General features: G+C 40.6%; 1 long non-coding RNA gene across 2 annotated transcripts in view; it reads left to right on the forward strand.

The window, feature by feature from the left end:
- The window catches only part of LOC128085768 (uncharacterized), a 195,143-nt gene that overhangs the window by 129,399 nt on the left and 41,691 nt on the right, over positions 1–24,053 (forward strand). The window lies entirely within an intron of this gene.

The raw sequence follows: 24,053 nt of genomic DNA on the forward strand, positions 1-24,053 counted from the left end.
GAAAGTGATGCTCTCCCTGGCAGTAATGACTGCATTCTGTCTTCAGAAGTAAAAGAAACTGTTCAAAACAGCAGTTGCTCCATCACAGTAGGTCTCATTATGTGATATAGTAATGCACAAGCACAAGTACTAGTGTCATGGACGCAATTTTATAACTACTTAACTGCAGAAGTAATGATACAGCAGAAGGTGGGAGTGAACATTAGCAGCGATCTTTATTCTATTCTGTGTTCTCAGGTCACATCAGATTTTCTCTTTGTTCTGCATTTGCGGCAATGTGCTACTTTAAATCCCAAGAGCAGAAATCAGAGCAGCTACTTTCATGTGCATAAATGTGGAATTTTTGTATTTTTGACAAGGACAAGTTTCTGAAATAACGTTATGGCATCCCTACAAAAATGTTGTAAACTCAAACCAGATTCAAGCCTTTGGTAAAGCCTTTTTCAGAGAAAGACTTGAGGGTTGATGGGTTGGGGTCTTTTTTGCTTTTTTGTTTGTTTGTTTGTTCACTGTTTCTTTTTAATTGCTTAAAATTAGAAGGTAATATTGGAAAGCATTTCGCATTTAAGTAGTTCCATGTGCAGATACATAATTCCTTACCAATGCACCGTATAAAATACAGCATTTTATAATGAGATGTGTGCAAGTGCAGAAGCAAAAGGAAAGACATTTGCAGGGGTTATGGGAAGAAGACCTGAAAGGCTCACATGGAATTTCAGATCCACATCAAACACTGCAAGCAATAGAGAGTCCTCTATGCATATTTCACAAACAGCCAGTGGCTCCAGTTTTCCAGCACCCTGGGTTACATTTAAATCCAAAGGCATAACACTCTCACTGTTTAAATAGATGATCAATCAGAAAGGCCATTCTTGGGTTCACTTACACTCCACATAGCCATGGTCAACCATTCAGTACCTTTGACCCGACCTTTGAACAGAAAAACGCAAAGGCAGCAGCAGCCGGGGTTGGAAAGAAAAGCACCCAACAAAAAGGCAGCGAAACATTTTCATAACAATAGAAGCTGTTTCATAAAATGCTGACGCCAAGCCAGATGCAGAGGTTTGCCTGCCGCAAGATGAAACTGCTCACAGAGTTAGCAAAATTCAAGGGAAGTTTTAATATGCAGCAGCTGCTGAAAGCGAAATCTTGCAGGGGTTAACTCGCAGCCATGAAAAAATTATGAGGTTAATGACTCTGGCATGCAATAGAAACTGTCTTTCTGCTGTGATTATGCTAGGATATTGCCTTTGCCATTTTTAAAGGCAGTGTTCTTGATCTGAAATTGAAAATACCATATACATACAGCACAGAAATATGGTGGTAATTCAATCGGTCGCATACAGGCCAGCGTTTCTTAAATCAGAGCTTTGAAATGAATGTGTCTCTCAGATCTGGCATGTGTTTGTTATTTGTGTGGGTTTCTAGAGGTATTGTGATTAAAATACCTATTTGCCAATTGCCTCATTTGTCTTGGTTTATCAGATTACAAGATTAAATTACACTCTTCCGAGCTTTAAGGGAGTCTCGATGTAATTCACTTTTTCTCTCTCCATCTTTTTCACTGAGATTACATTAATTTCTAATTTTGTGAATAAACTTTAAATTTCTTTCAGGGGAAAGTAATCAAGCTGGTGAGGTGATCTCAAATGAAATATCCAGGAAATTATATGGTAGATGTTTTCAGTCATGGGGCTCTTTGTTTGAATTTGGAAATGAATATAACTTTTCGTATGTATGATTTTAGGCATTTATTAATTCTGCAAACAGGTAAACTAGAAGAGTTTATTGACAATTGGGTTCCATGATTGCACCTATATTGTAAGAAGGAATTGAGCAAAAAGTTTGATAAGGCGCATTGCTTGCAATGCTGAAGAATTCATTTGTATTTCTGAGCCCATTTCCTGGGAAACATGATGATACACTTGTGATTACACGTAAGTGGTTTGTACAACTTGAATCTCCTCCCCAAAATGAAAATATAGTGAAATACAAAAGAAAATGCTGCATGTAGGAATTGAAGACTGTGGTGTTCAAATACAGTGGTGAAAGAAGTAGCTTAACATAAATCTTCCCGAAGTCATCTTCAGTGAGCTCTCAGCTGTGCGCATGTCACATGTTGTTGCATTTTGGAAAGGATTATTTACTTCTGGCAACATATGGGCTCTACTTTTATTGTATTTTTTATTTTATTTTTATTTTATTTTTAGTTTTTAGACATGTGGATCTCTATGTTTGGCAAGTTATACTCTGGGAACTAATCTGCAAGCTATTCAGTTCACACTCATAATGAGATACCATTGCCATTTTACCACCAGCCTCCAAGAGGCATGCCCATTCATAAATACAAGCTTGTGCAAATATCTCTGCCTATATACATGTGATGGGGCAATCCCAGCTAGCAGCCAATTTTGATTATTCGTTCCGTTCTTGAACAAGCAGATAAATCAGTGGCAGAGATGTGATGCATGTTAATTCCTCTCTGTCTGCTCAGTTTTCCCACTGCCTCTTGCCTCAGCCTTTGGCCCTTCTTTGGGTGCCACAGGGACAGGGAGGAGGCAAGGAGCTGCTGCCACACCAGTTCCTCTTTCCCAAGAACATCTTCCTGGATCATCTCAATGAGAATGAAGTGGGGACAAAGACAGGCATCCCATGTACCTATTCTCTCCTTTCCACATCAGCACCCTATTGAGGATTCTCTTGCCGAACTCTTGCTGGAGAGAAGCCAGGGTGGAGCTCATATGCTTGCTCCAAGGGGATGAAGTGCGTTTACCCCATCACCTCCCCTTTCCCCAGGGTATCCCCCACCATCAGGAACTGCCAGTGTAGAAGTGACAAATGACCCTGAGCATCCTTGGGAGTACACCCCAGGGCACAGGGTGCCAGCCTGGGCACAGAGGCAGGAGCAATATCCTGGCAGACTGGCAAACAGCAGGGCAGCACGCCTTTGCTTTGTGCTCACAAAGCCTCTGGCAGCTCTGTCCAAACAATCCCGTTTGACAAAAAAGTGCAAACAACATTACGCACAGGAGGTCTTAAAAAATGCCTTTCATTTCCAGAAGGGGAAAGATTTGGGGTCTGGGCTGCGATGAATTAGCACACTGACCTTTTATCTTGAGAGGCCACTGGTGTTTGAAGACAGCCTCATTTTTGAATGAAATTGCTTTGGGTGGTCTTTGTCTGCTTAGGAAAGAAAATTTTTGTTGTGCTGAAAATAAGGGCATGAGAGTACACAGACATAAACAGCAAATTCAATCTCTCCTCAGAGTGAGAGAGGGGGCCTTAGGCCAAAACAGAGGTGCATTAATGAGCTTACATTAGCCAAAGGAAATGACTAAGTACCTGTGAGTTATTTCGGTATTAACTGTGATTGTCGTGTATGGCTCTATTGATTTAAAGTAATAGAAAATGCACAGCACGATAAAGTAAGGTATTAATATCCTTTATCAGCCAAAAGTAATTTTCAGGCATGAATATATTGAGAGTGTATGAGATTGAAACTCATTGACAAACTCTGAGAGAATTACTCTCATTATTGGCAATTTGAAGTAAAAATGGGAATAATGATACAGTTTATATCCATTTGCACAGCTCCTCCCACCAGAAACTTTTCTGTACTACAGATTTGTACCATGTAGGAAAAAGAGGAACTCTGTAGCGAATCCCAAGCCTTCCTTTTCTCGTATCCATCTCTCTAGAAGAAAAGAGTATTTTGGAAATTCAGGGACACGGTGCAGGTCATTGCACAACACAGACTAACCCTGCTGCCAGGTTTTGGGAAGTCCTTGTGTTTTGGTGCCCCCTCTTCCCACAAAGTAGAGCACTATGTCTGATCACATTTACTCTCTGGTACCATATGCCACTCGGAAAACAAATTTTAGAAAGTCGGAGCAGTGCAGCAACCTTGCTGGCTCCCCACCCTGCTTTGACATATGCAGGAGAAGATTTAAAGCTGTCAGGTTGTTGGATGGTTGCCATGGGATTTCAAAGGAGGGGAGAGAAATCCCCCCGGCATGATGCAGATGAACAGCGTGCTGCAGTGGCTGGCTGACCTTTTCTCAGGGTAGCCCTATGAGAAAGCACCCCTGAAGATCTTGGTTAATATTATTACATTTAAGCCTTATTTACCTTGACATTTCATGCAAGCTAGATGAGGAACTCAGCATATGATGTTAGTCTAAATCAACATGCAGACAAACACCTGAACTGCTGTCTGAACAGCCAGGCTGACCAGGGCGAGTGCAACTCATCCCCCCAGGGCAAATACACAATGCAATTCATGTGGGAGCCCTACATGCGTGCCCTTGCCATGTCTGCTTTCCATTTGGCTAAACGCACATGAAGCTGTCACCGGTGCTCCCGCTTTGGTTGACCTCTGTGCTATTTGAACTATTTGTCTTGCCGGTTGGAAATTTTCTGAGCAAAATAGCCTAATTGGCCTTGATTAACAAGCATCTGGTGTGAGTACAAATGGTTATTTGAGCAATAATGAGAAAGAACATGGGGAAGCGAGTTGGCGGCCTAATTTCTTGCAATTGTTCCATTCCCCATCCCCAGCTGCTGAAATGCTTTTTCTGGCAAGGTGGGAAAGGCGTTTCACTGCAAGCAGCCAGGAACTCTGCCTTAAACCAAATCCCTGCCATTCTTCTCCATTGCTTGCCATGCATACAGGGCTCTCTGGCACAGCAGTTCATGGGATGCACAGCATGAGGGCATGTGAAACTGGACTACATCTTTTGCAGCCACACATTGATCAGAGAAAATGTTACATATTGCAGAAACTGCATTAGTTTCCCCTTTATCTTTGTACCTAATCTTAAGCCTGTGAAATGCCTGTTCATAAATAATGCCTAAAACATATGTGCCTCAGATGATTACTGTTTGGGATTTAGAACTGTACAAGTAAATAAGCTTTCTGAAGCTCCCTGCTACAAATAACTCAGTGTAGGTTCCGAAATTTATTTCTTATTTTCTTTAACTGGGCGGGCTATTTCACATTCCCTCAGAGGAGAAATAGCTCTCCTTTCTCACATATGTCTGTATATAGAGAGATATTTTCTGACTTTTCCAGTGGCATGATTGTACATAAGAGCTGCATAAGTTATTTGGAACATGTGGAAAGAAAAGCCTTTGTACTTTAAAGCTTAAGCTTTAAACTTGTATAATATCATCAGCAGGTAGGACGTAGAAGGAGTGTAATGCATTTGTAATAAATGTGGTATATGTATCCAGCTAGTGTATGCATACATGTATAAAGCTGTTCACCTTTGCCAGAAAATGTGATCATGGCGTGAAGAGACTCCTACGGAGAACAGATTTCATCATTAAAACACTACTATAGTGTAGAACAGCAGTATGGCCATATAGGTGTTAGCTAGCTCCTTTATCCCTCCTGTCAGCAATGGAAGCACGGAAAAAAAACCTGAAAAATCTATAGCGTTTTTTCCAGTGGGGCTCAGAAAAACCTGAGGTCTTTTTTGGAAATGTTAGGATGAGTATGATTTGATTTCTTGTTGAAAACCAAAATTCAAAACTTTAAAACTTGTCACTGATGAGGAAAAATGAAGTTTCTCTGAGCTGTCAGCATTTCGGGGCTGAAGTGTGTCTCCTAAGCAGCACCGATCTCAGTGTTCTCTCTCACAGGCTCATACCTCTCATTATGGACCAACAGACCCATCACAGGCCCGAATTACATTTCTGTAGCTGTACAGGTTTCCTTTTTTATTCTACTTTTCATCCAGCCTGGGCTTTCGCTATACACATTTGTAATATTGTTAGTAAACAATAGTGACAATTAATTTGCTGCTAATAAACAATATTACAATAAATATTTTGCATTTCTGATAGGCATACTTAAAAGTGCAGACAGTATCTCCCCTAGAGCTTGCGGTGCTGTATGAGAGATACTACTACAATGGAGAGATACCCAAGTCCGAGCTTCTGCAAGTACTGTATATCACCCTCACAATACTAAGAATATATTGATTTTATCATAATCGCTTTGAAAAGGAAAAGAAAAAAAACCATATCCAAAACAAGTCATTCTTCAAATATCCAACGAACCCTGAGTTTAAAAGTTCAGGCTCAGTATGTTGACAATAACTTTACAACAGGGCAGTGGGGATCAAGTCAGCGTACTGCTGTGTCCAGTGACATGCATTTCTTTAGGTACGTGTTTTTAAAAGCATGTGCAGAAGTTGATCTGTACTGAATTCCATTCACTGGAACTAAGAACAGATTTTCATTCTAAATTGTGCAAAATAAAGGTCAACTCAGCTGCATGGAATAAGCACAGATATATGCTACTCATACAGATGGTAGCAGTCAGTGCATGTCTTTGTTGAAGGAATTTCTAATTGCTGCTTTTCAGGCATGAGGAATGGTGACTGGTTTCTCCCACAGAGCAGGTAAACGCAGAGTCTACCACTGTGTCTTTCAGCACCCAATGCCATCTGATGCAGTATGTGCTTGCCCAGAGTGCCCCATCTGCAACATCCACCTTGGTACAGGGCAGCAGTTGCTCTGTGTTGGTAAGCCAACATGATAGGAGCTTTGTAAAGAGTGCTAAGGCTCTTGTTTTCTATGCTACAGCATTATAAATCTCTTAGCTCTACTGCTGCTTTGGCGCTCTATGGAGGAAGCTGACAAGTAGCAGTTACAGTGCCATGTGATGATAACCTCATGTATAAAAGTGCCGTGATAACATTTAGTCATGATAGGCCTACAAGAGACAAAAATGTGCTTCTGTGTTTGAGAGATTGCCAGCTGGGGAAGGCAGAACTGTCAAGATAAAATGTCTAAGAAATGAGGTGTTTAAAAGAGAGTATGGGATATCCATCTTTCACTAAGATACATTAGAAAGCCATTAAAGAAGAGGTAAAGAAGTTTATAGTAGAATTTGCTGGAGACAGAAACGTGTAAAGCCCTACCATTTAAGTCTGATAATTGACAGAGCAGCACATCTGCAGCAGCTGAAAGATGCCTTTCTAAACAGCAATTCACTAAAGGGATGGAGAGGCTGGGAATTGAGCTAAATGGATCACTTCAGGAGCAAGCAGTTTGGGCCCTTTCAATTCACTCTGCTTCTTGCCAGTCAAAAAGGAGCATTAAAGCTTTTCAGAGTGAAAACTGTGTCTCTATTTTTTTTGTTTTCTCAAAAGGCCTGGGGAGATATTATGAAGGGTGTTTTGCAGTTGGTTCAGAAACTAGAGGAGTCCATCAGCTTTCAGCCCATAACTGCAAAGACACAAAATATTTTTGTTTTTTTTTGTATATGCAAAACTTTCTGAGCTTCCTTCTCCCTCCCCAAGGATATGATATGTCAGTTAATTAACTTACATATACATATGTGCATATGTGTAATTCAATATTCTGAGTGCAAGGTTTTATTTAGATAGCAGAGAAACACATACAGATAAGAGAGCTTTGCCCTTCCAGCCCAAATCTGTCCTTTTTCTCTTCGTTCTTGTGTATTTAGCTTCGGAAGTGAAAATTCATTAGTATCAAATATTCTCCTTTTAGCCTATGGATTTGTAAGAATCACTTTTCTCCTCTAACCTTGAGTCCCAAATATAATGTAGCCTTAGATCTCCTGGAAAATTTGAAAATACAAGAAACAAAGTGTAAAAAAAAATGCTACTAGTGATAAAAATCTATTGCCTTTCATTAGGGAATATCTTTATTCCTGTTGTGACCCTACTTTAGTGGTGTCAACAGCAAAGTCCAGGGGATTCAAAGGAAGATGAGGCTTGCATTCTTCCTGAATCCAAAATTATCTCCTATCTGATCAAATACAAACATTCTGCCTAAACTGCAAGGCTGTGTGTTCACTTTGACTGTGGGAGAGTAGATATTTTGAATTTTTAGCTACATAAAGGATGAAATAGACCCTAAATTTCTTTAATAGCAGGAACACATGTATATATTCAAGTCTCATTCTGGTCATCACCATTGAATTTTGCCACTACATAGCTTAAAAACTAAAAAATTAAAATTAAAAATGAACACCTGAGCTATCCATTCTCTCGCTATTAAAAGTTCATAGGCCTAAAACGCAGGGAACTATCTGTAATGGATATTACCCAACATTAAGAAACCAGATTCAGGGTTTACAGAGCTGACCTTGTTCATCCATGCCTAAAATACAGTGAAATCTGACAGCACAATGAAATTTATTTTTATATTCATTTATTCTTATGAGTTAATTATTTTTCCAGCATTAACTTCCTATCACATTCCTTTTTCTTTTGGCACCAGCTGGAGCTGTGATTAAGAAATTATTCTTATCTATCAATATCCTTTCTGATTACAAGGAAATGATACACCATTTTTATACCTGACCTTGTGATTTTCATTTTGTTCTAGATTTTGAGGAGACTCAACTATGTGATGACTGTGCATGCTCCAAATTCTGTGCTTGTTCATGCGAGTTGTTCATGCCCCCAATTCTGTGCTGAAGTGTCACTTGGCTGATGGTTTTACATTCATTTAATTCTTTATTTTGTCATCAGAGTGCGCACTGGGACAAATCTTCTTGTGAAGGCTCTCTGAAAGCTGTTCTCTGCAGCATGTCCAGCAAAAGGAGCGTGGCATGCTATGTGCAGTCTTAAGCACTGGGAGAAATTTTAAAGGAAGAAGCTTTCACTAGCACTCTTAAGAAAATTATGCTTACTCTCTAAAGAGCAAGGCCAAGTCCAGATGCAGCCAGGATAAGCAGTTGCTTGGCTTGGGGTGGAAATGAGCCCACATCTTGCTGCCTTCTCCTCTGCCTATGCCAGAGGGACAGAAGCCAGGCTGGTGGCCCTGCCAAGAATGGGTTTAGGATGTGTGAGGAAGCAGCCACCGCTGGCACGAAGGACAGGAGGTAGGGGACTGAGCATCTCCTGGCACCCTGGCAATGCCGGCTGTGCCTCCTGTCCCAGCCAGTGGCAATTGCAGGAAGTCTCCTTCTGAAAAGCTTGTGCTGGGCATCTGGCCCAGATGTGTTTGTACTCCTCCCCTTCCTTCTATGTTGGCAGCAGAGGCACGCATTTAAATTTGGCATGGCTAGGAAGTCTTGAACCATCTGCATGATGGTAGCTGAAATCTGGTCCAGGTTGGATGAGGCCCTGGGCAACTAGTGCCTAATTTAGTGGTTGGCAACCCTGCCTGTGGCCAGGCTGTTGGAACTAGCTGATCTTTGAGGCCCCTTCCAACCCAAGCTTTTCTAGGATTCTATGATTCCATGATTCTCTGCTGAATGAATTGTGGAACAAAAAAGCCAACAGTGAGAGATCCTAAAGTGAAGGATTGCACATATGAATTTCACAAAGGAGCCCTTGGCTTTGGGGCCCTTAGACAGGAAGAAATCAATGTAATTTGGATGGCTTCCACCCCAGCAGCAACAGAAGAAATCTTCTCAGTGCAGTCTGCTTAACCTGGACAAGAGAGCACTAAATTAAGAACAAAAGGGGAGAACAAAAAGAGGCTCAAATGAACATTCATTTAGCACAAAAATAAATATGTCAAGAGAAAATTAATCAAGACATCTAGGGATATCGAGAGTATAAATCCCTTGATAGCTTGTACGCTAATGCCAGGGGTCGAGGTAATAACAGAAGGAACGGGAAATGATCTTTTATGAGAGTATATTCAACTTCAAGTTGGCCTCAGTGAAACCAGGGGGGGAATTTTACTTGATCAGAATTTTAAAGTCATCTGTTACAATCTGTTTAGAAAGAGTCAGATTGTGAAAAATAGCATTACATGTTCTGAATCACTGGCAACTCAGCAACATAGGAGCTTCAGTGTCTTCAGTTAAGTGTCTTGAGATATAAAATGAAAGATGAACTGTAAATTGCAAAATGTTATGAATATTATATACTACCAGAAAACAGAGACTAGCTCCTTAAGCTTTCATTAATATCATGTTCTGAGGAACAAGGTATTATAACAGGAGGCAACATTCTGAGAGTCGTAGACTGAAGGCTTCTCACTGTCAATGTTATGGCAGCTTTAGAAATTGTATAAAAAATCTCATCTGGGGAGAAGAAAAGGAATTGATCACTGAACTTGTATGGAATCAATCTTATTTGATTTTGTATATAAAACAGTATCTAATCTACATGTGTCTTATCTAAACTAGACAACTCAACCTCTTTTGCTATTAGAGGATTGAGCCAGATATCTCCAAGAGATGATTTAACCCATCCTAAAAGAGGTATGTCAGCTGCTTGGGGTGAATTCCTTCTGGATGACCGGCTCTCTTAAACAAACTACTGGCAGAGCCCTCCAACTGGCTGAAGGCAACCAGCCCTCATAAAGCAAAATCTGGAGGGATGAATCCCATTCAAACAGAACCAAGTGCCTGAGTGTGCCTATTCCTAGCAGAGACTTTGCTAGAATTTGGTTTAAATGCTGCTATGCTGATATCATAGCAAATAACTGGGGGGAAAATAAAAAGAAAACCAATACTGTTAGATCATTTTACTTCTTTCTTTTAGCTGACAGGGAAATCCCCTTATCAAGGGGTTGACAGATGACAGTTACAGTAGTGGGAAAAGGAGAGCTCCAAGATGGTTATACTGTATTTAGATCCCTTCCTGATAATCCAGATGAGACTCCCCAGGCTCTGTCCTAAAGAAACAGCTAACATTCAGTCACAGCAAGCTATTGAATGGATGCTTAATTTTCCACTCTCTTTCATCTTCATATGTTTAATTATTTGCCATTCCACTAGTCTGCTTTATTTTTGCTTTATTTAAAAGAAACAGGAAACAAACATAAAAGTGCATATGTAATTGTATAAAAGGAAAAAAAAATGGGATTCAGCTCATATAAACTTCTGCTTATTTTGAATATTGAAATAACAGAGAACTTTTATAGTTGGAGCAACAGATCTGCATGTCCTCCTAACCTCAACACCCCAAAAAAGATTGTGAAGAGATTGTGAGGGAAAATTCAAACGCGCACCTGGTCCCACACTTATCTGATGAGCCAAACCAAGGCACACTTGTCTTTCCATCTGGACTTTCATCTCAACTTTCATCTGGACATTTCAATTTCCCTTTGAAGTTGAGGCTGCGTCTTTTGATTTGTTGTGTTTGAATGGAGATTGCCACTGTTGTATCAAATGATTTCAGGGAGGGAACAGCACAGCACTTGGGCTTACCATCAGTTCAATAATAGCAACATCACTCACGTATAACTTTGTTTTGCTGGCTGGTATTAAGAAAAATGGTTGCTTGCAGAATGATGCACCGATCTGTCAAATATACACATACATGCCCTTTGGACTGAAAATGATTTTGTTTTATAGCACCAATTCGATGATACAAAGTTCATAAATTTGTATTAGGAATGCGATTTCATCATTCTGATCCTGTGGTGTGAAATCGCAAGAGGAAAGAACCCAATTACTCAAAAAAAAGAAAAAAAAGAAAAAAAAACCACGCTGGAAGTTTTGCGTAAAAATCAATGGCAGGATATGACCCATAGTTTGAAAACTTTAAGCATATAAAAAGGACTTAAATCTTTATGATGAAGATTACGTCTCTGGGCTCTAAAATAATAGCAAGTATTAACTGCACCATCTCAACAGTTTTATGAGACAATAATCTGGTTCTGAAGTGGATAAACTATGAGGCTGAAGACTGGGTAGTTTATCTCAATGAGAGACCTGGAATATTGCCCACTAAAACAGAAGGATTGGTAGCATTATCAGCTGACTGTAATAAGTAAAATATATCAAACTAAAATTTTAAGTAATTCAACAGCAGAGGCCGTAGGAAAAGCAGCTATAATCATTGGAGTAGCCAGAAGGGTGGGTTTCTGGTTTTGGACTCCGGGCTGCAAGACCATTACATTTGTACACATCCAGTAGGAAAGAGGCCACGCTACGAGAGCTGATTAATTTGGGTCTGTTAAATGACCCAAGTTCGTCTTAACCTGCAGAAAATATTGGGGTGTTTGTGATAGATATACTTCATGTAAATAGAGGATTAGAGGCCACGAAAGGAAAAAAAGTAAACGATACCTATGTGGCTAATTTTCTTTGTCACGCTGTAGACAACATGCTCCTTTTTTCCCTCTGGTAACCCCTCCGCACCCCCCCACCTTGAGTCCTGGAGCAAGCGAGATTCAATCACTGAAATGATTTCAACAGAAATTCCCAAGGAAAGGGAAACCTTAAAAATGAGTTTGAGGTAGCAAGTGGTTATGCTCTGTGTGCTAAATCTCTTATATTTCTCTTTCGTGGCTTGAAAATATAGCAGATATTAAAAAAAAAAAAAAAAAAAAAGGACTGCAGAAATGGTGGAACAAAACTTCTTGAATGTGAACTTCATTTGACTGTTTACTTCCTGCTAGTTTTTACCTTTGTGTCTATTTGCCTGTAGACATGTTCTTTACATGAAGAATGTAGTAAAAATAATTTTAATGAAAAGGAGCAGTAAAGTTCCTGAGAATGCAAGGCATGCAGCAATAATCAGATACAACAAAACCACAAAACCTTCTGAAGGTGTTAGAAGGGCAGTGATTTTTCTTTTCAAGATGTTGAAACAAACTAGTCTTATTTTACTGCAGCAAGAGAAGAACATCTAAAATAGATTAATGTTGTCCTTCAATTCAAAGATAATGGTGAGGCACTGAAATGAAAGTGGACAGGACCTCATTCTGCCCATGCTATGTCACTCGTGCTACAGAGTCCATTCTTGCCTCCATTTAACGGGAGAAAAGATATTTTCACTGTGTCATTTGCTGAAGTTAATAAACTTGTGAATGGCCAGGAATCAGGATCCCACTCTGCAACGCTGGCATGTTCTGGAAGAGCATCTGTGCCACCAGAGGTCCCAGGCACAATCCTGTAGAACTCATTTTTCTCTCCCCTGCAAAGACCTGAACTTACACTCACATTTTATTGCTTGTTATCCAAAGATAGGCATGGAGGAATATTTAGAGCAAGCTGCCTTCTCTCTAAGCAGAGAAGCTCTGCCATGTCTATCATGTCCACCATGTCTATTGGTGGTGCATGGAGAAGACAGGTAGGCAGCAGTGGCAGGGCCACTTCCCACTGCACTGCAAAGAGCCCCCAGGGCAAAAGGGGACACCGACTTCCACTATTAATGGCATCATTCATGCGCAAGTAGAGAAACAAGGCATGGAGCAGCAGTACAGCTCTCTTTTGCCTTGCCTGCTAATTGGCTTCAGTGATGGATTAAATGCTTATCATTAGGAAAAAAAACCGAAGAGGGCCTCACTGTTTTCTGTGATGCTTCATTCCAGGTAACTTATTACCAGGAGCACCTGCTGGCAAAGACAATCCTTGGCATGAACATGGATAATTAAGCCCGATACCAACCTACCTCGTTATGAGTTTGTTAGGGTACTTATTACTTTCTCCATTAATATCGATGGGAGTCCCATCTGCACGTGGGATTGAGTCTACTGCTTGGCAAATTTCCAGTCAAGTTAAACTTCAGAACTTGTCTTCAGGCTGATATGGAACAACACATTCGATAATGACCAGTTTCAGCTTCAGGGTGAAGCTGAAGTTGTACAGCTGCATTCCTGGCATCCAAAGAACAGCTCACATGTGCAAAATATATTAGCTGCAATAATAAGAGCTACTCACATTAAAGCATCCTGAAAGCCTTATAGGAAATCCTTCCTCTAATGTTAGCAAGATGATTTATATATGTATCTGCAACATGTCCCTAAGTTCTCTTTTCAGGAATCAAAGTGTACTAAAGTTTCACATTCCCAAGCTCCTTTTATTTCAACATGAAAGTGATTAAAGATGTTTATCTGAGCTGGAGAACCTTAAGACTGTACCGCTTTCATTGTAGGAACGATTAAATCGATCCCAGAGGGACTTCAGTCACATAAGAGAAGTATTTGAAAACTCTCCATTAACCCACTTGCCATTTTCTTAACAAGAGCTCCTAATGCATAAACAAATAGCATAAGTGTGACAGGAAATACAATGAAAGAACAAGATTTGCTAGAGGGATTGCTTTCCTGGTATCAGTGACTGTTTGGGACTTTATAAGGAAACTTATTTTCCAGCTTCTTATGATAAAGAGCAGGTATTCAGATTATTAGCTTTAATATGAAACATGATTTGGTGGAATATAAAGACACTGGTTTGGCACACAGAAGCTGAATTTATGGTACTTACTATACTAATAGTAATATACTAATTTTGATCATTAGAGTTAAAAAGCCAAATCTTACCTGCTGACCAAGGAGGAAAAGACATGGCTCTATTTCACAGGAATTAAAGCTTTCTGTACTGGATTTACAAAGAAAATTTGTATTAACAAGTAAAATGGTTGGAATTACAGGTTCTAAGCTTTATTTTGGAAATCTATGTGCCAAAGATCCCTCTTCATAGCACAAAAGCTATCTTAGGGCATACCACTCTGGGATCCAACAGCCAATGGTGTGATTGCCTGTTCCTCCTTTCTTCTCTTGTTTCCAGGGTGTAGGGAGGGATGCAAATATCAAGTTGAAACCCATGTACTGTGATAAAATGGACGATAGAAAGAGACTGGCAATAAGCTGGCAGGCAAAGAACCAGAAGAGGATGTATTGCTGAGAGAGAGCAGCAGCCCTGGGACTGCTGCAGCTCAAATGTTTGATTTGTAATCACTCCACTGCCTGAGTGTCAAAATCATTTGGCCCTCTAGGGTTTATAGAGTGATAAACAACTCTGTTTTGTCATTTCATGCCAAATTCATTCTATTTCCACAGTGGAGGCTATAACTAATAAGTAGTTAAAGGAGGCGGAGATGCTCTCTTGTTTCTAGAGTTGGCAGGAGGAGTAATTTGGAGAGCAGCTAGCTCAGCTGGGTGGGAGGGTGCACTGTGACCTCCCCAGCTGCAAAGACAGCACTACTAATGGGCCCTCTGGGAAGCCCTCTGGTTGTGAGATTTCACCTGGAAACCAGAGCTCTGCAGAGAGGTGAAGCTTAACTGGATTAAAGAAAAAGACAGCGAAGCTTTCTTCATCACACAGCTCTTACCAGGAACCTGTAAAATGAGAAATGGAAGGTAAGGATTGGATGATATGGATTTACCTGAAAGCAGGTTGAAGAGGTGCAATAAATTGAAAGTCATTGCAACAAGCTGGAACTCAAGCCAAACTGTTAGAGCAGGGTTTCCGTTGACTAATTCCCATTGACTTCAATTCAGATCTACTTCTAGAGGGGTTAGAGGCCTGTTTGTGTAAATCCCACCTGTGACCCATTTGCAGGGTGGAAAGGCAGTTTACTGGTTCACCCTGCCTTGATGCAGCTCCAACATAGTGACTGACTCTGGAAAGCTGGCCTCACACAATCATCTCTTTTCATAAGTGCCACTGAATACTGGTGCCTGGTGAGGGGAAGAAGCTGTGACCTCTGGGTCCAAGCTGCCACTGCCCACTGATCTTCATCAAGGTCTTGCCAGTATTATAAGTGTGGAAGTTTCTATTTTCTCAAGTAGGAATATGTTTTGTTCATCAGGTTTCTTCAAAGCTTTTACAGCTGTAATTTGGATGCTAACTAATTTCACTGCCATGTGTGAAATGTTATGTTTGGAAAATAATGGCATGTGACTCATCTGTTATTGTATTGGTCTTAACTATTTAGGATGGAAGGTGTTGACTGCTTTTTATCACAGGATAAGAAATTTTGCTACTGTTAAGTGTAGTGTGATACTGCTACTTACCAATTACAGGGAATTGAGTAATTCTTATATTCACTGGACACCCTTTTAGCTCCTTTTTATAAAACATTACAACTAATCAGTTAGTAGGTGAAACTCCAAAGGATCACAGGCTTTGAACAAGTGCAACTCACTTGCATTTCAGGGACGGCAAGATTTGTCCTAACACAACCAGCAGTAAATGAAATCACCTCCCCATCCAATGCACTCACTGCGTTGGTAATAAAGACAAATACATTTGATCAGATTCCCAGCTGGATCAATAGCAATTTGTGCAGTTGGGTGATCTTGCCCACGTTACTACTGTGAGCTGCATTTCCATGGGGATTACTGCCTAGCTTCCCTTAAGCATGTATGGGTTTTTGTGCCCAAAATCTGCTTCTTCATGTGTGCAGGTGACAAAACTACATGCTCAAAAATGGACCGCCAAAAAATGATTCTCAAGGACTAAGAAGATATGATTCCCCACACATCACTACAGTTAGAGACATTTGAACCACAGAAAGTGAAATCACTCCTGACCTCAGAGGAAAGAATATCTCTGTACTAGCGTGTTAGCTTGCAATGCAAATTCAGGCTGGGGCTCCAAATCCCCGATTACACGCATTGCCTGCGGGCTGGTAATTACCCATCCTCTACCCACGAGCGAACATGTTAGCTTCCTGGCAGGAAGAGGACAGCACTGGTTCACATTTGAGCCTTGCCTTTACAGGCAGAATGGCCACAATTGCCATGATTGCAAATTTGAGCACAGCTTCTTAGAGGAATGTGGATGTGAATCCAGAGTCCAAAATTTGGCTTACCAACAGCTCTTTGTTCCCAGGCTCCTGTGCACACCAGAAACCCTTCCCATTAGCTTTAGTGTTAGTGGTGGGTAAAATAAAAGGAAACACCAGCGACCCAAACCCCTGTCAGATGGATGATGGAGATCATAGGAAGTACAGGGACTTTCCCTTTATTTAAATTTTCACTGGTTATTTTGCTGATTGGAGTGGGGAAGGGAGGGGGGGGGCTTAGGAAGGAGCAAAAGGAAGTCTGAAGTCTAAAATCTTAATAAACACATTGTAGTTGTCATATTATTTGTTTAGCTGGAAAAAAAATCTCAGGAAAACATATAGAAGAAAGTTCTGGTACAGATCTACACATTTGCCAAAACAAAATAGCTGAAAAGTTCTTACAAGGACTTCATATTTTGTAATTCACAGAGTAAAATGGATTTTTAAAAAACAGGAATTGAGGATGCTGCTCAGGTGTACATTACTCCACTCCTGTATCAGTTATGTGTATTGTGATTTGGCTGGCACAATAGGAAATGCATAAATGAATTTTTAAAAATCCCTCAAAGTCTCTCTTCTTCTGAGCATACACACCATGCTCATGTAAAGGGGAATGGCACTTTAGAGGTGACCACTTACAAGGGCTCTATGGCCATTTCAGTACACTGAGCTTGCCCTTAAGCACATTCCGTGCCAAATTCCAGAGCAGGAACAGTCTCCCCAAGCAAAGCTGCCCAAATGCTTCCTCACAGTGTGTCCCAACATCAGATGTCATTAGCTATCAATGAGAGTAAACTAAACTGGAGATACATCTGAGATGTTGGGCTGGTTCACTTAGGTTGAATATTTGGAAAAATTTCTTCTTAGAAAGAGTGATGACTTATTAGAACAGGCTGCTCAGAGAGGTGGAGGAGTCACCACTCCTGGAGGTGTTCAAGAAACATGTAGAAGTGGCAATGAGGGACATGGGGACATGGGTTGGTGGGCATGGTGCGGATGGATTGACAGTTGGACTAGATCTTCGTTGTGGTCTTTTCCAACCTTAATGACTTTATGATTCTGTGATTTTTGATGTTAGTATTGTGTGGGTTGTCTTTGCATTCAGTTCCTCTGATGTAATATTGAAGCTTCATTTGAGCTTCTGCTTTTCTCCTTCTGCATATTTGTTTACTGCTAGTGCACAGAGTGATTTGAAACCTAGCAAAAGCTTAGCAAAACTTGGTGTTTCAAAGATCTTCCCAGATATCTACAAAAGCAACAATTCTCCAGAGTTTCAACTGGCTGATATTTTTTTCTCTTACAGTATCAATAAAATTTCATAATTAATTTTGAAGGAAATATTTATTATTAATTTTTCAATAGAGGAAATTGCTATAGAGAGAAACCAAGGGATTTCTGCTGTCACCTACAGGTCACAGTCCAAACCGAAAATATTTGTGCTTTCTCCAGATGTTTTTGTTGCCTGCCCTTCCTTGCATTCCCAAAGCAATTGCTTTTCTTTCCAGCTGGGTATTTTGAAGACTGTCATCATTTGTTAATCTAAAAAAACTGAAATAACTGGCCCCTGTCACCAACGCTGTCACCGGCATTTTGATGTTTCAATATTGTATGCTGCAGATGATTGTCCATAAGAGACAGCTGTCGTTTCACCATACACTGAATGCAAGCTACTCCAAGGACATCCTTACAAAATGACGCTTAGCTGAAATTGTTCCCAAGCGATGCCCCAAACACCTTTAAAGATTTGCCTTGAAACTTTTCCAGAGTCCAGCTTTTCCCAAGCTTCCCATTAAAGTCTTTACCTGAAAGGGATGAAATTGCTCTGCCTATGTTCTGGCTGATACAGTATACAGATCAGTGTTTACATCTCTTCTTGCGCTGAGTCTAATTTATAATTTAACATTGTTGAGACCAGGCTGACAATGTAAACATGGTATATTGATGACCTGCAAAAAAGAGAAGCTGTCTTCTATGCCAAGTCCCTGTGGCTCTGTTTATGTTGGAAATGCATTATTAAAGAATGTGTGTGGTCAAGCTGTAACCTTTCTAGTATTGAAGTATTCATTTACTTTGGGTCATTTCTTTGTTTCTACTCACATAGTCTCCTAATCCAACAGCTGATCAAGTTTCAGCCTTTTGCTTCAGCTTGGCCAATTAAGATAGCATCATACACAGTGTGACAGCTCTGTGAACCTTGTGCAGTGTGCCTTGTACTTGACAACTGAATTAGGCTAATTCTGGGAACAAATATGCTACGCAGGTAGTGCTGAGCAATTCATTATCAAAGCAGTACTTTCTTGTCCTTCCAGCCTCTGTAGAACATGACAACTGAATGTTGGTCACACTTCTAGGTAGAACTTTGAGATGAAGGAAATTAAGATGTGACTTCAGTCTTGGCCAGTTTGTCTGCTTCTCTGTACTCGGTCCTGGATTGCCTGACTTTCTGAGATGCCGTGGCAGTTGGTGAGCTCAGTAAGCCTGGGCGAAAGCTGTAGTAGTCTCTGACCACTAAATATGCATAGGGGGTTTTCTAAGTAAGCTCTTTCATTTTGCTATCTTTAGAAGATAGGTGTAGGGTATGATAACTCAAAGCAAATGCTCAGGGAAAAGAAGATGCTGTGCTATTAGCATTAAAAACTGAGCTCTGACTGTGAGGAACAGCAACCTAAAAGCCTTTAGCAACACTGTGCCATAACTAGACTGGTGAAGACATGTTATCCATCCTGCTTTGGGAAAACTGCAAAATGAACCTCCCTGCAGAACAGGCAGAGCACTCATTGATTCCTGAAAAAGTTTGAAAGGTCCCATCTGAGTCTCCTCTTCTTTATCCATGCCACCCAGGAGGCCTTCCACCCTTTCAAGGGATTGATAACTCTGCAGTGCTGATGGTACTTGATGATGGCTTCTGTCCTACACTCAACATTATGTAATTCAGTATTTTGATGCACTCATCTTGCAGTATAAAGGGATGTTATACAAAGGAAGCCCACAGCATGCCAAGAGACAGGGAGTGAGGAGTGCCCTGGTACACAGAAGCAGAGTCCTGTGTTTCATTTTTTCACATTGCACATCCTCCATTTCATCAACTGTGCAACAAACAGACTTCAGCTAATAACCCTGATTCAGAGAAACTGAACATATTTTAAAGCTTTTTTGTTTTTTAAGAAATGTCTACACATCAACAGATTTTACCTGTGATGTAAATAGAACTAGAAGGAGTGATCATTGCCAGTTTTGCAATGGTGTTTGCAAGCAAGAACAGAAATGTAGGCGATTAATGCAAAAACACTTTTTTTGTGTGTGAATGCAAACAGCAAATATATTCCACTCTACTGACAAAATGATAGCAGAGCAACAGTGAACTAGCCTTAGCAGTGTCTATCTGGGTTTCCAGGCATCTAAAGCATCAACTCTTTCCACAGTAAGGATATCTTTCTGGTGAGGCTGCAATGTAACTGTGTCCTGTTTTTGTTGTTGTTTACTCTGTGTGACATCTATTGACTCAAATGAGCCAATTTTTATTCCTTTGTAGACACGAGAGTGAATTTAGCACAGTGTGTTATCACAGAGCTCCTCACAGACAGTGCTGACAAATAGCTGTGTGGACAACCCATTCAGGCTGTAGTACTATCCATCAGCAATGACAGTAGCTGGCAAACCAGTGCTGTTTATATCAATTTGTTATTTTCTAGGAAGTAACCCAGCTTCATTATTATTGGGGGAGATAAAACGAAGATGAGAGGCCAAGACCCTCATTTGGTTCTTAATGCACTCCCATTGCTTTGATGTATTACAGAGAACAAAATTGACCAATGTGGTAGCGCATTACACAGGGAAAAACATACACTAAAATAACATATTTTCTTTACCTTTAGTTCAGTGACAACTCAGAGCGCTCTAGAAAGGATCCTGGGCCAGATGTTAAAAACAGACCCTCCCTACTTGGTCCTGCAAAAGAAACTGGGATTCATGATGCACCACAGTCTGTAGATGGAGAAAATTCTGTAAGATTTAATGTCTTAAAAACAAGAGTATTGTTTTAAGACTCCTTGTGAGCCAAAGCCATTTTACTGGCTTTGCACAGTACTGCATCACAGTACTTCTCTAGGACATTCTTCCAGGCTTTCTGTGATACTTGAGCAACAAATCCTCCCCATGTCTTGCACAGTAGCTGAAAACCACAATTATTATAGATTCACCCTCAACTTTGAGGATTTGTTAGTGAGGTAATCTATGAAAATCTTCCTTCCTGAAATGTGAGGAGGAAGTTCACATGCAGGAAGGTTGTTTCCTTCTGTAAACAGTTTTGTTGAGATAAGAAATGCTCCTCTCCAGATGATATACTGTGAGCACCCATGAAAAAAGACAGAAAAGAAAGATTCTATCTCCAGAATTTATTTAGGGAAAGCAAATGGTGGCTGGCTAGCACTGATGCTTAGCACTTGATAGACAGGATAGAGAGGCAATAAAACTTCCATCACTGTAGCATTAAGGCTGTCAGTACATCAGGACTTGTTAGGCAGAAGTTGATATCCCTATCTTGGAATACTGGGCTTGGAGTCCTTGCAGATGGAATTCAGTTTATCTAACTTTAGACATGGAAAGAAGTGGCACAATATTCAGAAACATAGGCTATGATTCCTCTGTTCTGTTTCAGATGTCCAACTTAGGATGCATTTACTCTGATGAATCCCAGCCCATCTTATTTTATCTGCAGTCAAGCCAGGAATGTTACCCATATTATTTTATCTGCAGCCAAGCCAGTCATGTTACCCATCTTTCCATTTGGGAGTCAGACCTAGCATTCAGCTTGACTGATACTATAAATAACGTCACCTTGTCACTAATGGCAGAAACTATGTGGAGCCTTGAATTTGTGTCCAATCCCAAAGTGACCCTCCATGGCAGAGGAAGGTCCTAAAACTCTTGATTCACTACTGACTCAGAGCAGGAAGAGCTGCCTACTAAATTACAAACATTGCTCCCTCGTGGCTTGAATGTTTCTTGAAACCTTATGTTTGTGCTGGGGGTGACTTGGTACCTGTTTATTTGTATGAGATGTGGTTAGATAGCAGCAAACATGCACAGGTGCTGCTGCTTCTCTCAGCTGTAATTAGACAGCTCACCTAATGTGGGGACAGAAACATCCTTTGAGCTGTAAAATATTTGTCCTTCATTACCTGTCACCCTCTGACTTTTAGTTAAAGTGATGCTCCTTTTCCTGGAACATGCACGTGGTTAGGGTTAATATCATAATCCTGCCTGACAGCCACTCGAAAGCTCCTCTGTGTTGATTAGGTTTTGGCAGCTGAACAGAGCTGCCACTGCATTTTCTTTTGATACTGACTGGTGATAGGTTTGACAAGAAGTTAAAAAGAAAATAAAACTCTCTAAAAAACAAAACCCAATTAGCTCTTTTGTTACTCTGGTGAAGTGGAACAGATACTTCAGCTGCTGGTGGTGGTACAGGCAGAAACCTGCTCCTCGTACCCTGCTGCCCTCAGAGGACAGATGGATGAATGGTAGCGGCTGGCTTAAAGATGTCTTCATCTGTTCCATTAGGAAGGGAAACAGAGTTTTGGCACCAGCTTTTAAAGAAAATAGAAGGTGCTAAATTCACTAAACTTTATTGGTTTGAATGTATAATAATGATAGTTTAATGGCAGGAGAGAGGCAGATAATTAGAAGTGAGCAGCTTTGATTGCCCTTGTACGTCATTCCAGATAGCTTCTCAGGGCTCCCGAATCGTTGTTTGCTTTGTCTGAAGCTGAAATCCCACAAGGTCTGAATGTAACCAGCTGTCTCGCTAACTAACTGCCAGCACTTTCCCTGAATGCAAGCTATCAGCTTCCACAACATCAGCCTCCTCCCCTGAGCTCTTCCTCACTGTCTCTCCCTGCGTGATTGCTTTTATCTATTGCTTGCAGAGCTTCTTCTAATCATATTGCTTCTTGCCTCCACGGGTCAAACACAAGACCATTGCTACCTACACAAATGGGGAAGACTGTCACCTCTGCTACACTGATAAGCATTTGGCAGGCAGGACACTGCGAAGCAGGAGAGCAAACAGCCAGCAATCTGCAAACACCATAAATATGTTACATTCTCAGCAGGAAGATGGGCACTATATGTACCAAGAGGCCTTTGTTTAATGAGCTGTCAGAAAGCAGGCATGAAATTATGTTTGAAAACATGTGCAAGCTGAAGAGACAGAGCTTGGGCACTGAAAAACCTCTTTTGGCTGTTTGGAACACCTTATCAGTTTGAGAACTGTCATGCGACGAGAGCTATCGCTAGCAACATAATAGTGTTTGAAAGCTACTGATTTTTCTCTCTCAGTTCCGTTTTGTGACAGAAATTAGTAAGAAAAAAACTCAACATTTCTTTCTGCATAATTTTTTTTTCTCCTGAAAGTGTAGCCAGGAACCCCAAAGTAAGCACAAAGATGGGAGATAAATCAAAATCATCATAAATTGTAAAGGACTAACTGTGGAAGTCAAGAATATCATTAATCTGAGATTGTGTTCATGTTACACCAATGCACCTCCCACCACTCATTGTTCTTGATCATATGCACACAAAAGCACTACAGAGCAGGTTACTGCTATGTGTGATGGCAGCACTAAGATGACATGGGGTCGAGGCAACAGCCTGCAATCCAGTGGCTGTCAACAGCAGTAAAACTCTGTGAAAAATATGATTGTTGCAGTATATTATCTGTGCTAGAGTCACTTTAGGTAGGTGTAATAGGCTCTGCAGCAACATCAGGCTTCCACTGCAGCTAAATCATGCAGAACAAGTTGATAAAGGTTTAGAATAAATCCACAAGTATCCTTTGGGGCCACAAAGCCCTTTCTTTCCAAGACAACTGGAGTAGTTTTCATCATGCCTGGGTGTCTGTTTTCTTTATTTTTAAGAAAGCTTTTTGCAGCTCAAGCATTTGTGGTTCGCTCCTGTGCTGAAACGGAACACTGAGCTGGATCACTGTAAACTGGGGAGGTACTCATCCCAAAGCTGGCTTCTTTTTCTTTTCTTTCTTATCAAGAGTGTGGATCAAAATCCAAGGCTTTTTGGTTAGATCAAGTGGAGCCCAAATTCAATTTGCTCCTGCTCTTCCAAAATTCAGAAGAAAAATTAGTTTTGGGAAAACAAGCAAACCAATCAAGAAATGGATTATCAATTCTATGTGGATCCTACCAATTTTTGCCACAGCATGAACAAATCAGATCAGATCCCCAGCAGTGTAATATGACTAGTGTTAAAAGGCACATGAAATGGAGAGAGAAGTAAAGCTTGTAAACTGTACTTCTAGGAGTTCTGAAAAGGAAAATGTGATGCTCAGCAGAGAGGGTATTTTACAGAAAAAATTGATTCCTTTTTAAGTTGGACTATTCATTAATTAAAACTGAAAATAAAATCAGATGTTGGCCAACAAGCAAGGAAATAAATATTTCTGCCATTAAATATGTCCCTGAACTGTCATATTACTTGTAGTTTGGTGAGACCCTTGTATGCGTGCAGCATTTCACTACATGTCTGTGTCCCATGTTCTGCCTACCCCATCTCACTGAGCGTTCCCATTATGCCATAGAA

Source organism: Tympanuchus pallidicinctus, unplaced genomic scaffold, assembly GCF_026119805.1.
Source record: "Tympanuchus pallidicinctus isolate F22 unplaced genomic scaffold, pur_lepc_1.0 scaffold3, whole genome shotgun sequence".
NCBI classification, from domain to species: domain Eukaryota; kingdom Metazoa; phylum Chordata; class Aves; order Galliformes; family Phasianidae; genus Tympanuchus; species Tympanuchus pallidicinctus.